A 14,251-nucleotide genomic window follows, 5' to 3' on the forward strand; every position below is an offset into this window, starting at 1 on the left:
AAAAAGAAACAATTCACTCTATAGAAAACTTGCAAGAGATGTGAACAAACATTTCAGAGAACAGGATATATGAAAAGATTCTCAACTACATCTTTAGTTAGAAAACACAAATTAAAACCATAATGCAGTAGCATTGCATACCTAATAGATCAGCTAGTATTTTAATTTTAAGTATATAATAACAAATTTGATAAGGACTGGAGCAGAACTTCCATTCACTCTTACAGCATAATTATCAAAAGTTAATTATAAACAAGCATGTTGGAAAATAACACCATTTTTTATGAAGTTAAATGTATGCCTGTATATGCCCTAGAAAAATTCTTGCACACATGAACAAAGAGACAGACACACAAATATTCACAGCAGCACTATATGTAACTGCAAAAAAATGAAAACTATATGTGTATTTACAGAAGAATAAAAATTTTATTGTATGTTCACACAATGGCATACTTAAAAAGTCAAAATGAATGCATTATATAGCTCTACTCACCAACCTAGGAGTCTCAAAAGTACAATATTAAGTAAGAAAAGCAAGTCACAAAGAATTTGTACAGTATAATCTTATTTATATAATGTTAAAAGATAGGAAAATAAAGCAATATATTATTTCAAGATATGTACATGTATAGAAAAATATAAAAGACAATGCTGAAAACTAGCTGTCATAGTACCTACTCTTGTTATTCTTCTGACTTTTTTGGGTCTATTGTTAGGTGCTTGCTATTGTTTCAGTTGTATAATCTTACACAGTATAGAAGTTTCCTGAAGCACTGTTGTCATTTTTGGTGTTGTTTTGTAATTAATAATGGATGAATGGACGTTGACTTTTATCAGAATACTTTTCACATCTATCTAGATGATCATACATTTTTCTCCTCTAGCTCACTAATGTGATGGGTTATATTCTTAGATTTCTTTATGTTGAACTGTTTTTATATTCTTTAGCTAAGGCATCACACTATCTTGTATTTATCCTTTTAAATATACTGATGTATTCTATTTGCTAACATTTAATTTTGGAGATTGCTTATATGATTTACACCTATAATCACAGGTACAACTGGTATGTTTTTGTTGTTGTTGCTATTTCTTTGTCTGGCTTTGGTTTCTAGGGTATGTTCACATTGTAAAGTCAGTTGGGAAGTCTTCTCTTTCCCCATATCCTGGAATAATTTATATAGAAATATTTTATTCCTTGAAGGCTTAAAACTTTCTGCTGTAACTCTGTCTGGGCTTGAAGCCTTTTTGAGCAGTTCTCTGACAACTTTTAGTATTTTTTCATGGAGAATGGTCTCTTCAGATTTTTTTTTCTTTACCTCGCCTTACATTTTCACACCTATACAAATGAAAGACCATTTATTCTTCACCCTCCGAGTGATGGAGAGTAGAAGCATGCTCGGAAGCAGAGGGAAGACAATTCATGGAGGCAAGATATTCATGAGCTTGTGTGTGTGTGTGTGTGTGTGTGTGTGTGTGTGTGTAGAGAGAGAGAGAGAAAGAGTGAGAGGGGATATGTTGTGTGGTGCATGTGTGGTAAGAGGGGTAGGGGAGACGTGTGGGAGATGTGGTTCAGGGAAAAGTATGTGGAGGGTGGTTTGTGGCGTGTGTGTGTTGGGGGTGTGTGTAATATGTGTGGGTGTGTACATGGTATAATAGAATTCTCTAGCCCAAAGGCCTAGTGTTCTCTTTGGGTCCTCAGAGAATTCTGTGCATCACTTAAACACTGGGATTGACATCAAAAGAATTCTCTTTAGCTCCTCCAGATTGAAAACCTCATGTAAGAATATGTGTCTAGTCTCCCAAAGACTAGGGTTCATATTGCATACACTGGAACATTCATGTCAGAGGATTCTGTGTCTTCTTAAACTAATAGCCAAAAGTCTTCATCTTACCAGAGAGAAACTGTTTACTTTTTACCATACACACAAATCACTTTATGTAAGTTATCTCATTTAACTCCTATAGGATTTATGGAAATATTCGATAAGATATTTTTGTTTAGGTTTTCAAAAGTATACATAAATAGACTTAAAATCACACAAGAAGTACCAGGATATAGAATTATATTAAAGCCATTGGATGAATAGTAACATTTTCTAAAGAAAACACTGTTTTCTAAACAAAATCCAAAAAGCTTTATAAATTCATACAACAGTGGGAAAACGCTATTGAATGTCACATGATAAATCAATCTGACAACCTGCAGAAATACTTGGGGTAGAATTTTCAGATGGATAAGGTCCTGCATTAACAAGTAGAAGCAAAATCCAGACTCAAAAACTTGAGTTGCATATAACTATAGGCCAGTGTTTCTCAAACTCTAGCATGCATCAGAATCACCTGGAGGGTTGTTAAAACACAGATTGCTGTGCCCACTGCCAGAAGATTAATTCAGTAGGCTTGGGGTAGGACCTGAGAAGTTGTATTTTTTTAAATTGAAGTATAGTTGATGTACAATATTATATAGGCTACAGGTATACAATATAGATATTCACAATTTTAAAAGTTATGTTCCATTTATAGTTATAAAATATTGGCTATATTCTGTGTTTTACAACATATCTTTGTAGCTTATTTTATACATAATAGTTTGTACCTCTTAATCTCCTACCCTTACGTTGGCCCTTCCCCCTTCCCTCTCCCAATAGTAACTATTAGTTTGTTCTCTGTATCTGTGAGTCTGTTTATTTTTTGTTATATTCACTAGTTTGTTGCATTGTTTAGAGTCCACATAAATGATATCATAAAGTATTTGTCTTTCTCTTTTTTCACTTAGCATAATACCCTCCAAGTCCATCCATGTTGTTGCAAATGGCAAAATTCATCTTTTCCAACCAGAATACTATGAGACTAGAAATCAACTACAAGAAAAAAACTGCAAAAACACAAACACGTGAAGGCTAAACAATATGCTACTAAACAAACAATGAATCACTGAAGATATCAAAGAGAAGCTAAAAAAAATACCTAGAGACAAATGAAAACAAAAACATGATGATCCAAAACCTATGGGATGCAGTAAAAACAATTCTAAGAAAGAAGTTTAGGGTGACACAAGCTTACCTCAGGAAACAAGAAAAACCTCAAATAAACAACTTAACCTTACATCTAAAGTAACTGGAGAAAGAAGAACAAACAAAATCAAAAGTTAGAAGGAAGCTGCAGCATAGCACAGGGAGTTCACCTCTGTGCTTTGTGACCACTTAGAGGGGTGGGATAGGGAGGGTGGGAGGGAGGGTGACACAAGAGGGAAGAGTTATGGGAACATATGTATATGTATAACTGATTCACTTTGTTGTAAAGGAGAAACTAACACACTATTGTAAAACAGTTATACTCAAATAAAGATGTTAAAAAAAAAGTTAGAAGGAAAGGAATCATAAAAATCAGAGAAGAAATAAATAAACTAGAGACTAAAAAACAATAGAAAAGATCAATGAAACTAAAAGTTGGTTCTTTGAAAAGATAAACAAAGATAAACCTTTAGTCAGACTCAACAAGGGAAAAAGGGAGAAGTCCCAAATCAATAAAATGATAAATGAAAAAGAAGTTACAACTGACACAACAGAAATACGAAAGATCATAAGAGACTACTATGAACAACTATATGACAATAAAATGGACAACCTAGAGGAAATGGACAAATTCTTAGAAATGTACAATCTCCTAAGACTGAACCAGGCAGAAAAAGAAAATATGAACAGACCAATTACCAGTAATGAAATTGAATCAGTAATTTTAAAAACTCCCAACAAACAGAAGTCCAGAACCAGATGGCTGCACAGGTGAATTCTACCAAACATTTAGAGAAGAGTTAACACCCATCCTTCTGGAACTATCTTAAAAATTTGCAAAGGAAGGAATACTTCCAAACTCATTCTATGAGGCTAGCATAACCCTGAAATCAAAGCCAGACAAAGATATCACAAAAAAAGAAAATTACAGGCCAATATCAATGATGAACATAGATGTAAAAATCCTCAACAAAAATATTAACAAACCAAAACCAACAATCCCTTAAAAGGATTACACACCATGATCAAGTGGGATTTATCCCAGGGATGCAAGGATTTTTCAATATCCACAGATCAATCAATGTGATAAACCATATTAACAAATTGAAGAATAAAAACCATATGATCATCTCAATAGATGCAGAAGTTGCATTTCTAATATATTCCCAGATGATGTTGATGCCGTTGGTCCAGGAGCTCTACTTTGAGAACTGCATATTTTGATAATCAGATTATTCTCAGTGCTATTACTTAACTATGGCATCCAGAGTCAATACTTGGTCCTCACCATGGCCATTAGCTTAGAAGCATCTTAAGGACTCTGGCTTCCTAAGAAGTGAAGATCCTCAAACTCTAGATCATGGAATCGTTTCAGGAGACTATGAATATTAGGTCCATTTGTGCATTTCAAACTCTTTTACTACAACCCACAATAAGCAATATAGTCTACATTACCATGTAATTATATATAGACGCATATCACTGAAATAAATATTTCACAAAACAATACTTGTCCTTTCTGCCTGTGAGGCACTCTGATCTATTCAATTTTTTTAATGCTGTATAAAATTCACTGTATAAATTGTTTTCATGGCTCACTAAAGGATTGAAACTGGCAGTTTGAAAAATACTGTATTCGGGGCTAGATGAAGAAGGATCTGCCCAATTGGTAAAGTGTGAGTGTTAATGCAGTGGGGGAAGGAATGATTAGGACAAGAGTAGTTAATTCATCAGACAGAATGGGTCAAGTGAACCCAGCACATCAGCTGAACTTCAAAATGTACAGAGGTCACAGACCATCTTTTCCTGAGTTTGCCAGTCTAATAGACTATTGTTTTTTCTAGTCAAATTTCTTCCGAAATGGACTTTGTAGAATATAAAATATTATTCAAAACCCAAAATAATATCAGTAAGAGTATATTTAAATTCAATTAAAATTATATATTAATAGAACTTAGTCAATTAAAAGCTATATCTTTGCATTCAGAGCTTCCTCAATTTAGTAGCCTCTAAAATAAATCCCAAACATGAACTTAGTTAGCCTACATGCATAAATGATACATGCCCCCAAATGTGAAACTGTGGGAACTACACATCATCTGGGCACACCTTAGAAATGCTGACACCTTTTCCAGACTGCTTTGAAGGTACATGGGTGGGTGAGAGCTGACACCAGCTTAATAATCCACAGGCACCTTGTAGTAAAATGAAAGTAAGTGGTGAAATTGCTATTGTGGAGAAAATTTAATTATCAGGGAAGTCAATTTTGCTTGTGAAATGATAGAGATAAAAAAATATAATTTAAAATGCCAAACAATATGCATTAAATAAACCAAAACACCGTATCTACAGGAAAACAAGCAAGGGCAGCTTGGTGGGTTCTCTTTAGCTATTGCTGAGTGAATGATCTGTCAATTTGCATGCCAGATGCAGCTTTTATTGAGTTTCATTCCCAGCATAATTGTGGTTTGCAAAGCGGAGAGTGTCTTTCAGTTAACGAATTTGGTTGAGATGAAAATAGAGATAGGGAGAAAGGCCAGAACTTGCAGGCCACACCAAAATGGAAGTTTCTAAAGAGAAGATGGAGATGGTGTTAGCCACTGTCAGTGTTCTTTTTGCCAAGCTAGGTGTACTCTCTAACAGCTCAAAGGCTCCTTCTCCTACGCTACACCTTCTCTAAAAAAAAGTTGCTACAGAGAGTCATGCATCACTGAAGATCCTGAATGAAGGTCAGTTGGCTCTCCAAAGGATCCAAACCGCCTTCAAAAACTCACTGGAATCTGCCTCCTTGGTCAGATTTCCTTTCATAGTGGCCAGGAGAGTTCCAGAGCGCTCGGCTGCTGGGCGAGCCTGGGTAAGGGTGTTTTCCAGAGTGAGAAGAAGAAAACATGAGAAGGGACAGAGAGGAAAAGCCAAGGATCAGAAATAAAAGATCATCACCATTTGTCAGATCCTGGAAGGAAGTACAAGGATTTTTACAGAGCTACTTTACAGAGTGAGGCAATGAGTCAGAAGGCAAGGAGGTCAGGATCAGATCTGGAAATCTGGGGATGGGCAAAGGGTGATGAATTCAAGGCACAGCTCATGAATATGACAAGGGTTCTTGGTATTCACAGTAATGGGGCTAGATGCATGGCATGGGTTTAGAGCTGCTTCAGACTCAGAGCAGGGCCAGACAATGCCACAATATGGTCCTAGCAACTGACTTGGTAAACTGAGCCTAAGACCACAGGAGTGGTAGTGAGGAAACCTCTGTTATCTAGCTTCATGGGTACTTTAAGTTGTCAACCATCATTTCATCATCTTACAAGAGTACTTCTCCCACTTGAATGTGCATGTGAATCACCTGGGCATCTTGTTAAAATGCAAATTCTGATTTTGCAATTCTGAGGTGGGGCCTGGGATTATGCTTTCCTATCAAGTTGCTAGGTGATACTGATGCTGCTGGTCTGAGGACCACACTTAGAGTAACAGGTCCTATAGAAGTTTTTTAAATGAGGTGCCTGACATTGCCCAAAGCTTCAATCCCAAGGTCGCGGGTTCTGTCCCCTCAAGGTTTCTCTTCAGAAGTTAGAAGCAGAATAATTTCTTAAGTATATCTTTAACTATACTCCTAATCTTACAAGCACACACACCATATCCTTGTTGTTTCACCATAATTAAATAAGGGACAGAATTCAAATTTGATTTAGACATCATGGTCTGCTTCAGAGAGATTTGGTTATTAGACATCTAAGGCTCAGCTCATAAAGACAGAGATAAAGATAGAGTACAGCAACAGATGGAAGGAACAGAGAAGAAGGGATTAACATTGATTTAGGGTCTACCATGGGGCAGGTACTGTGCCAGGCAGCACACACACTAGCTAAAACTTGCTGAACTCATATTCCAAACACTAGACTGAGTACTTCTCACACATTTTCTCATTTAATCCTCACAACAAACTTATGCATTGATATTTATTAAAAATCCCCATTTTACAAAAGAGAGATCTAATTCTTAGAGAGGTTAAGCAGTTGCATAAGCTGACAGGGTTCGAAATGGGGAAGATATGATCTATCCAAGCAATAACAATCCAGGGAAGTAGTCATTGTTAGTCCTGATTTTTTAAAGATGAGGAAACAATTTGTAGAAGTGATATAACATGGTTCCAGACCTGCCCAAACCAAGTAGTTTTAACACTGGCTGCAAATAGAAAGCACTTGGAGACCTTTACTAATACTGTCTCTACCAGAGATCCACCCTCAAAGAATTAAATCCCAATCCCTGGAGATGGGGTCTGGGCACTGACATTTTCTAAAAGTTCCCTTGGTGATTTTAATGGGCAGCCAGAGTCAATGACCATTGCTCTATCTATACTATATCCCATATGTAGTCCTAGAGAATCCTAAGTTTTATATATATATAAAACTTATAAGTATATACTTATATTTGTATTTAAATTTAATTTTTAAAATTTTAACATGGGCCCTCCATCAGAGAATACTGAAAAAAATGGGAAGATAAGGCAGGTAAGCCCCCTTCATCATTAACAAACTGTAGATTACATACCCGTATAATGCAATATTATTGCACTTCACTGCCAGGGCTCAAGAAAACTGCTGTTTCTAAGCAGGCTGGCAATAATGAGGGAAGATTGCCTACAGTAGATGGCTATTAAGTTGTACTCTGAAAGTAAAAAAGAATACAGCATGAAACAGATGACAAGGTGGAGTTTGATGACCTCTCTTTGTGCTGCCATCTCTATTGCAGAAGAATCTACTGAACCCAGTTTTAAAAGTCAGGCCTTGTCAAGGTCAATGGTATACTAGTTTCTTAGCACTTCTCCTTCTCCAGGAGTGAGTAGGCTTTGCTAATACCAAACTTGTTGGAAGAAAATTGTTTTCTCTTCCAGGACTTCATTTAAGATGTTAGATTGGGTACTACCTCAAGATCCAGGGTGGGTTTTGTTTGGACTCTCACAAGTACATCACAGTGTTTCACAGGAAGAGCATGACTTCTATTGGGTATAGGTGTGAACAAGTGTGAACAACACTTGTGCAAGCAACTGCTTGCAAATGGAAATTAGCTGGAGTGAGTGTATAGTGTGAAGGTGTGTGTGTGTGTGTGTGTGTGTGTGTGTGTGTGTGTGTGTGTGAGAGAGAGAGAGAAGGTGGGGAGGGGTGGATTGTAAAAAAAAAAGCCCATCAGGGCAGTGTTAAAGGACAAAAAAGTTGATGTATCCAAATCAAGAGACTCATTGATGATTTAACAGAGACAACCAGTTGACCTGTCAGTGGGCATTCCCACTATTCTCTATGGAGAAATGGCCACAGGATGAGAAGTGGATTGGAAGAAAGAGTTTTTTAAAACAACTTCTTTTAATTCAAGAAATAGTAGTATTTGATTTATAAAATAATTGCCTCTAAAAGAGAACAAAGGATCTATCTTACTTATCTATACAGATATGTATACTTACATTGTTTTCATAAAAATGCTTCATCATGGGGTTAAATAAGCCATTGACATAATACTAGAGACAGGACAGGGTATATATCAGATACATCTACTTTTTGTCCTTGACATCCAACCCTCAGCCATCTATTTCAACCCCCAAACAGTTTGGCTGGTGACTTCTGTTTGGGTACCTGTATCTTTGTTCCTCACAAGGAATAAATGGATGTGGGCAGTATCCCACTTTACCTCCAAGAAGGCTCTTCTCAGACCACTGCACCTCAGAGGGAAAGTATGTCCCTTTTAACCAGGGGCTCCTATTGCTGATGTACTGCTGCACAGTTTTGGCCTCAATTTATATTCCTACATTCCAAATTTAACTTTTTCTTGCATGTTGTCTCAACTATCCTATCATTTCTTACCACCTGTACAGCTTGCATCCTTGTCTCTGTAATTTTCTGCAATAGCATCCTAACTGTTCCCTTTTTTTTTCTACTCCTGACTCTCTATACTCTCCTCAGAGCAGCCAGAGAAAGCATTTCAAAATATAAATCAAATCATAGCATTCCCTTGGACAAAATCCTTGAGTGACTTCTTGTCACATAGTGAATAAAAACCAAAGTCTTTACTGTAGCCACAAGGCCCACACGATGTGACCCTGGTCCTTCTCCCACAATTCCTCTCCTATCACTCTCCCATAGCTGACTGTTCCAGCCACTCTGGCCTCCCTGCTGTCCTCATTCACACCAAGCATGCTACTCCACAGATCTTTGCACCTGCTTTTCCTTCTGTGTGGACGTGCTTCCCCTGGGGAATTTATATCCCCTTTCCCTCACTTCTTCACATCTCTGCTCTAGGTCACTGGTTTGGAGAGGCCATTCCTAGCCCCCCAACTAAAATAATAAACCTTGTCACCACCCATTTCTCACACTCCCAGGACCCAGTGGAGAGCAGGGAATTGAGGAATTATACTTCGGTAAACCTTACTTTGGGGTCAAAAGAGAGAGGTGAGATTGGCAGGTACCACAGACTCAATGTTTGTATTAAAATGCATATGTTGAAGCCCTAATCCCCAATGTGATGGTATCTGGAGATGAGCTTTTTGAAGATCATTAGGTCATGAGGGTGGAGCCATCATGAATGAGATTAGTGCCTTTATAAGAAGAGACAGGCAAGAGTTTGCTTCCAGTCTCTCTCGCCACCATATGAGGACATAACCAAGAAGAGGTTTCTCCCCAGGAACCAAATCAGCCAGCACTTTGATCCCTGGACTTCCCAGCCTGCAGAACTGTGAGAAATAAATTTCTCTTGTGTAAGCCACCCAATTCGTGCTATCTTGTTAGAGTAGCCCAAACTGACTGAGACAGCAGGGAATGGAAAATCCATCCCTAGACCAGCCGGGGGCCTGTCTGCAACAGCACACATCACAAGAATTTGTAGTGAGAGAGGTGAGTGTGGCAAATGTCTTCCTGGTTCTTCTGCGTTTTGCTTCTGAACTGTTCTTACATGATGGAGTCAGGCCAGAGTCTACTGTGGGAAATAAACACATTTTGCTGAAAAGTTGGGCATTTTCTTTTTCTTTCATGCTTTCATAGATCTCAGGCACCAAACCTGGTGAAAAGAAGGAACTGTCAGCCTAACAGCAGGCAAATAATAGATGTAACAGTGAACTAAAATGAAACATCCTACGACTCTGTACCAAAAGTGCATGCTTTGTAATTCTTCTCAACCTTGGATCTTCATCTTGGGAGAACACAGGCTTTATTTGCCCTGATAGTACAATGACCTCACTCTTTGAGCACAGGGAGTCAAGAGCATGGAGTTAATTACTTTTCAGACTCACCTCTACATATGTTCAGAAAAACTGGGTAACTGATTTTGTTTCCCACCAAGCAATATGTTTTCCTCCCTTTAAAACTATTTGTTCTCAGTGAAATTGCAATTTAAACAGCTACTTGTGAAGGCCCTAAGCTATAGTTCTTCCTTCTGTTAGTTTCCCCCTTATTTTAATGGGATCTTCTTGGAGACATGAATGCATCTAGTAAAAATTCATTCATTTAGCAGATATTTACTGAGCATCTACTAAGAATCAGGTACTGAGCTGGGCACTGGGGTATGGCAGAAAAGAAGACAGACAAACATCTGTGCACTCATGAAAACGCATTCTGCAGAAGTAGGCATGTGCAGGGGTGGGGAGGAAGGGCAAATAAAGTTAAAGAGAGTTTCCAATTATGATTAGCATAAATAAGATAATAAAGGTAATACGATAGTGCCTGGGCAGGCCATTTTAAATAGAATGATCAGGGACACACCCTCTAAAATACTGACATTTGAACTGATGGATAAGCCTGAGGCAGTCATACAAGTTAATTGGAGAAGTGTCCAGGCAGATGGTAAAGTATCAATGTAAAGCCTCGGAGAGAGAAGCATCCTGACATATTCAAGGAATGGAAGGGAAGCCATTGTGGCTGAAGGCTACTGAAAGAGAGAAGAGAGAGAGAGAGAGAGAGAGAGAGAGAGAGAGAGAGAGAGAGAGAGAGAGAGAGAGAGTTAGAAAGGCTGACAAAGGATATATCTTACAAGATCATATACAATATAGAGAGAAACTCTGCTTTTATTCTTTGGAGAATAGAACTTGTATGCTTTTAAGCAGGATGGAGAATGGATCTGGTTTACATTTTTTAAATTAAACTTTAAAAAAAAAATTTGAGATCACTGTAGATTCCCAAGCACTTGTAAGAAATAAACCAGGCAGATCCCATGTACCCTTTACCTGGTTTCCCCCAATGGTGATATCTTGAAGAACAATAGTCCAATATCACTACTCAGAATATGGATACTGATACAATCCACCAAATTTATTCCCTTTTCCCAAGTTTTATGTCTTTGTTTTTTAAAACAGTTTTAGGAGAAAGAAAAACTGAGCAGAAAGTATAGAAAGTTATCATATGCACCGTGCCTCCACACAGACTCCAGGATTATGAATGTTGTGCACAAGAGCTGTACATTTGTTACAGTCCATGAACCTACATTTACACATCATGATTACCTAAAGTCCATAGATTATACTAGGGTTTATTCTTGGTGCTGTATATTCTATGGGTTTTGACAAATGTCTAATGACATGTCTCCATCATTAAAGTATCCTACAAAGTAGTTTCACTGCCCTAAAAATACTCCGTGTTCTGCCTATTCATCCCGCCCCCAATTCCTGGCAGCCACTGATCTTTTTACTGTCTCTACCTTTTCTAGAATATCACAGAGTTGGAATCATACAGGATATAGCATTTTCAAATCGGCTTTTTTCACTTGCTAATATACATTTAAGTTGCCTCCATGTCCTTTTATGGTTTGATAGCTCTTTTCTTTTTAGCATTGAATAATATTCCATTGTCTGGATACACCACAGTTTACTTATCCATTCACCTGCTGAAGGGACATCTTGGTTGCTTCCAAGTCTTGGAATGTGAATAAAGTTGCTATAAACATCTCTTTGTGGGTTTTTGTGTGCACAGTTTTCAACTCTTTTGGGTAAATACCAAAGAACATGACTGCTAGATCATAAGAGTAACTTTAGTTTTGTAAGAAACATTTTCCAAAGTGGCTGTACATTTTGCAATGAATTAGAGCTGCAGCAATGAATTAGAGTTCCTGTTGCTCCACATCCTCAGCAGCATTTGGTGTTGTCAGTGTTCTGGATTTCAACCATTCTAACAGGTATATGGTGCTACCTCATTGTTCTTTTAATCTGCATTGCACTGATGACATATGATGCGGAGCAGCCCTTCATACGCTTATCTGCCATCTGTATATCTTATTAGATGAGATATCTGTTAAGGTTTTTGGCCTATTTTTTAAATCAGGTTGATTTGTTTTTCATTATTATTATTGTGTCTTAAGAGTTTTTTGTACATTTTGGATAACAATTCTTTATTAGACATTTCTTTTTCAAATATTTTTCCCAGTCTGTGTGTTGTCTTCTTTTTCTCTTGATGCTGTCTTTTGCAGAAGAGAGGATTTTAATTTTAATGAAGTCCAGCTTACCAATTATTTCTTTCATGGATTGTGACTTTCATGTTGTATCTAAAAAGTCATCACCACACTCAGTCATTTAGGTTTTGTCCTATGTTACCTTCTAGAAGTTTTATGGTTTTGCATTTTAAATTTAGGTCTGTGATCCATTTTGACTTAATTTTTGTGAAGGGTATAAGGTATGCGTTTAAGACCTTTTTTTTTTTTTGCATGTGGCTGTCCAGTTGTTCCAGCACCATTTGCTGAAAACATTATTTTTGCTTTATTGTATTGTTTTTGCTCCTTTGTTAAAGTTCAGTTGATTAGTTATGTGGGCCTATTTCTGGATTCTCTATTCTAATCCACTGATCTATTTGTCTATTCTTTCACCAGTACCACATTGTCTTCATTACTGTAGCTTTATAGTAACTCAAGTTGAATAGTGTCAGTCCTCTAAATTTGTTCTTTTCCGTCAACATTGTGTTGGCTATTCTGGGTCTTTTGCCACTGCTGATAAACTTTAGAATATGTTTACCAACATCCACAGAATAACTTTGTGGAGATTTCATTGAATCTATAAATCAAGTTGGGAAGAACTGACATTTTGATAATATTTAGTCTTCCCATCCATGAACATAGAAATATCTCTCCATTTATTTAGTTCTTCTTTGATTTCTTTCATCAGAGTTTTATAGTTTTCCTCACATAGATCTAGTACATATTTTATTATATTTATACCTAAGTACTTCATTTTTTTCAGATGCTAATGTAAATGGTATTATTATTTTTTTAAATTTTAGATCCCACTTGTTCATTGCTGGTATATAGGAAAGCAACTGACTTTTGTATATTAACTTTGTACCCTACAATCTTACTATAATTGCTTATTAGTTCCAGGAAGTTTTTTTGTCACTTCTTTCAGGTTTTCTATATGAACGATCATGTTATCTGTGAACAAAGACAGTTTTATTTCTCCATTCTCAATCTGTATACCTTTCTTATTTCTTGTTTTATTCAATTAGCAAGGACTTCCAGTATGATGTTGAAAAGGAGTGGTGAGAGGGGACATCCTTGCCTTGTACCTGATCTTAGTGGGAAAGCTTCAAGTTTCTATTAGGTATGTCAATTGTAGATTTATTGTGGTTATTTCTTTATCAAGCTGAAATTGCCCTCTCTGTTACTAGTTTTCTGACAGTTTTTTAATCATGAATGGGTGTTGGATTTGTCAAATGCTTTTTCTGCATCTATTGATATGATTTTGTGATTTTTGCTTTTTAGCTTGCTGATGTGGTAGATCACATAAATTGATTTTTGAATGTTGATGCAGCCTTACATACCTGGGGTAAATCCTACTTGGTTGTGGTGTATAATTCTTTTCATACATTTTGGATCCAATTTGTGACTTTTGTATCGATGTTCAGGAGATACACAGTATTCTTGTAATATCTCTGTCTGGTTTGGGTATTAGAATAATGCTGCCCTAAGAAGTATTCCTTCTGCTTCTATTCTCTGAAAGAGATTGTAGAGAATTAGTATAATTCCTTCCTTAAATATTTGGTAGAAATCACCAGTGAACCTCTCCGGGGCTGGTGCTTTCTATTTTGGGGAGATTATTATTGATTCAATCAATCTCTTTAATAGTTATAGACTTTGGGGGCACATCTTAAAAATCAGGTTATTCATTTTCTTATTGTTGCGTTTTAATAATTCTTTGTATATTTTGGATAGCAGTCTTTTATCAGTATGTCTTTTGCAAATATTTTCTCCTAGTCTGTGGCTTGAGTTCT

Source organism: Kogia breviceps, chromosome 8, assembly GCF_026419965.1.
Source record: "Kogia breviceps isolate mKogBre1 chromosome 8, mKogBre1 haplotype 1, whole genome shotgun sequence".
NCBI lineage: Eukaryota > Metazoa > Chordata > Mammalia > Artiodactyla > Physeteridae > Kogia > Kogia breviceps.